Consider the following 3,547-nt stretch of genomic DNA (forward strand, 5'->3'; position numbering starts at 1 on the left):
CTGCTAGGCAAACCTCATCGAGTGCCCAGTGGGGTGGGGCTTGTCTGTTTAATTCCGCATGGACAAACCTCAAAATAAATAATAGCTGGAAATGACGATGACCCTTTGTGACGTGGAGCTCCCGAGCTCCTGTGTGGAAAATTCTAGTCTGCAGATCTGCTGATAATGCGCACAGCTGCTGACAGCCAGGATCCGACTGACTGGCGGAACAGAACAGGAACTTGGTTCCGAGGCCGGGACCTTGATTTTTTTTTTTATTCGTAGCCAATCTTTCCAATTCTTTGTCAAATCACAAATGCCAGAGGTCACCTTGCACACATCAAGGATCACCCTGCGCCAATGCTCTTAGCCAAAAGGCCTAGAGCCACTGCACCGTTCCTGGAAGTACTGCAATACCAGGTTCGTGCCATGGAGGTGGATGGGTCAGGCCCCCCACACACACCTCCGTGGAGGTGGATGGGTCAAGCCACCCCACCCACCTCCTATTTCCAAAAAGCATAGGAGAACCACCTTCCCGATCCAGGGAGAACCACGTTGGGGTCATGATTACTCCCCTGTCAGGTCAGTTACGCATGATCTTAGCCAAAAGGCCGAGAAGTGACCTTGATCACCAACCCCGGGCCCTATTGTCTATCGCTACAGATTTACAGAAACGGGAACTTCTGCTGCGGTACAGGGAGAGCAGACACCCACCATAGTCACGGCGACCACCCCCCTCCGCTCCCCGGCTAATTCCCAAAGCCATCTTTGTGAAACCTTAAAAACACAGGGGGTCACTTTCGGCACACTTTTACCCACAATGCAGTGGGGGGGGGGGGGTGCAAGAGGCCGATTGTACTGTCTGACGGAACAGTTCAGAGGTCGCTCGAACTGGAACTCCCCGCCCACAGGAGCCCAGCGTTTTGAAACAAAGACTTCCAGAAATGTCAGGAGGTAGAGCAGGTGTGAAGGGGACCGATTGCTCTTCGGGGCCAGCAAGAATCTCCCTTCGCAGTCACATGTTGGGCTGCAAGTGCGGGTACAGTGCGGGTTAATATCAAGGCTCAACCTTTGATTGTCCACCTACTCATAGGACCAGGAGCAGGCCATTCAGCCCCCCCCGAGCCTGTTCCACCATTCAACGAGTTCATGGCTGATCTGCGACCTAACTCCATGTACCTGCCTTTGGCCCACGCCCCTTGGATACCTTTGGTAAAATAAAGCGAGTTTTCAACCAGCCTTAAACCCAACCAGTGCGGAAATGCTAAACACTTGTTTAAATAGTTCAATAAATATCTTTTTAAGATCAAAGATCTGGGTTTATGCAACTTGAATTGTGGGACTTCCTCAACCTTTCTTTCAAGGTGACACTGGTTTTTTTTTTGAAAGAGTCACGTTTGCCCGACTATGCATCGCGCTCTTCGACGTGCGCCACGCTCACGGAGGTCGGCACTGGCGCGGTAATGGCGGGTCTGGACGGACCGCGGGGCGCCGGACACCCGGCTCCCGCTTCTGCCTCCACCCGAGGCCGTGCCATGCCGTGCACTTCGCCCAGTCGCCCGTTCAGAGGATGGCACAGCTTCCAGCAAAGGGGCGGAGGGGCGGAGGGGCGGAGGGGCGTTGGGGGCACTTTCCACGGCAGCAAAGTTCAGCCGCTGCGCGACGTCCCCGGGGAAAGGGATGCCACGGCAAGTCAAGTTCACACGGCGGCCATGTTCATCTCGGAGAATAACATGGTTGGGGGAATCCAGCGTATGAGTCATTTGGGACATGACCAGAGCGGAGTGGAGCACGTTTGGGAGGGACAGGTGGCTGTGGAGTTTAGGAGAAGGAGAGGTGATCTCAGTGAAACTTATAGGATTCTGAGGGGGGGTGGGATTGACAGGGTGGATGCTGAGAGCTTGTTTCCCCTGGCTAGAGAATCTAGAACTAGGGAGCACAGTCTCAGCATAAGGGATCGGCCATTTAAGACTGAGATAAGGGAGGAATTTTTTCCACTCAGAATCTTTGGAATGCTCTACCCAAAGGGCTGTGGATGCTGAATTGTCGAATATATTCAAGGCTGGGATAGATTGTTGGACTCTAGGGGAATCAAGAGATATGGAGGTCGGGTGAGAAAGTGGAGTTGAGGTCGAAGATCAGCCATGATCTTATTGAATGGCGGAGCAGGCTCGAGGGGTCGAATGGCCTACTCCTGCTCCTAATTCTTATGTTCTGTGGTTCCCAAATTCTCCATCATTGGCGGTTTTCCTTGCCTCATGTCTGGGTCTGTTCGAGACTAGCCGATAGAGATTGATCGCTGAGATTGGTCAACAACTCCGCCATCGTTGTATCATGCGAGTACCAGAATGGTAGACAGTGAACGCAAATGGACCTTGGGGTTTTTTTTTCCCAGTAAGGAGTCCAGAACTGCATTCCAGCAACCCAAGAACTGGCAGTAGCCACGAAGGGTGGGTGAGACGGAATTATAATCAACGGGGCATTGCCCAGTGTTGGTGTTCGATTCATACCACACTCTACCCTGGTTACCATCAGCCCTGGACCTCTCCCACACATCACTTCCTCCAGGTCCATAAATCCTAACTGCTTTCTCTCAGTGTGTCAGCAACCACCTCTTCATAGAAACATAGAAAATAGGTGCAGGAGTAAGCCATTCGGCCCTTCGAGCCTGCACCGCCATTCAATGAGTTCATGGCTGAACATCTCTGGTATCGGCTGCTTGTGCAGCAATTCCTTTTTATTTCATTTCACATTTGATTTTTCACAGTCTCTCTCTTCCCTCGTTTCTTAATCTAAATCCCATTGTCCCTGCCCTTCCCCTCTCCATCTCGCACTCCCTTCCCTCCCCCTCCTCTCCCTGTTTAGTTCTCTCCCAATCCCTATCCAGTTCCATATTGTGAATACAGCGATATACTTGGGCTCAGAGTAACTTCCCCTGCCTATCCAAGCAGTGACCGTACAGGCAGTACTCGTGCTATGCCTTGCTTTGTGTTCTTGGCTCCAACAACTGTGTAACTACAATGATTGAGCGTTGGATTTTACTTTTCCTTTGTGGGGATTGTTTAAGGCCAGTGTTTTTTTTTTAAACATCTTGCAACACAACCTGCAAAATGACTTTGCATTTATACGGAGCCTTTCACAACCTCAGGATGTCCCAAAGCGTTTTCCAGCCTGTGAAGTACTTTTTGAAGTGCAGTCACTGTTGTAATGTGGGAAACGCGGCAGCCAATTTGCGCACAGCAAGATCCCACGAACAGCAGTGTGTTAATGGCCAGATCATCTGTTTTTAACTGATGTTGATTGAGGGATAAGTACTGGCCCAGGACACCTGGGAGAACTCCCCTGCTCTTCTTCGAAACAGTGGCCGCGGGATCTTTTACGTCGACCCGAGAGAGCAGACGGGGCCTCGGTTTAACGTCTCCTCCGAAAGGCAGCAAGTGTGACGGGGCAGTGCTCCCTCAGCACTGGACTGGAGTGCCGGTGTACGCACTCTGTCTCCGTCGTACCTGGGAACAGTCTTGTTTTAACGTAGCTCTCCCCCCCCCCACCCCCATACCCCCTCTGCAAA

General features: G+C 51.8%; 1 pseudogene; it reads right to left on the minus strand.

The window, feature by feature from the left end:
• Positions 1-362: 362 nt before the first annotated feature.
• Positions 363-602, minus strand: LOC139279595 (U2 spliceosomal RNA; annotated as a pseudogene).
• Positions 603-3,547: the final 2,945 nt, after the last annotated feature.

This window comes from Pristiophorus japonicus, chromosome 1 (genome assembly GCF_044704955.1).
Source record: "Pristiophorus japonicus isolate sPriJap1 chromosome 1, sPriJap1.hap1, whole genome shotgun sequence".
Taxonomy (NCBI): domain Eukaryota; kingdom Metazoa; phylum Chordata; class Chondrichthyes; family Pristiophoridae; genus Pristiophorus; species Pristiophorus japonicus.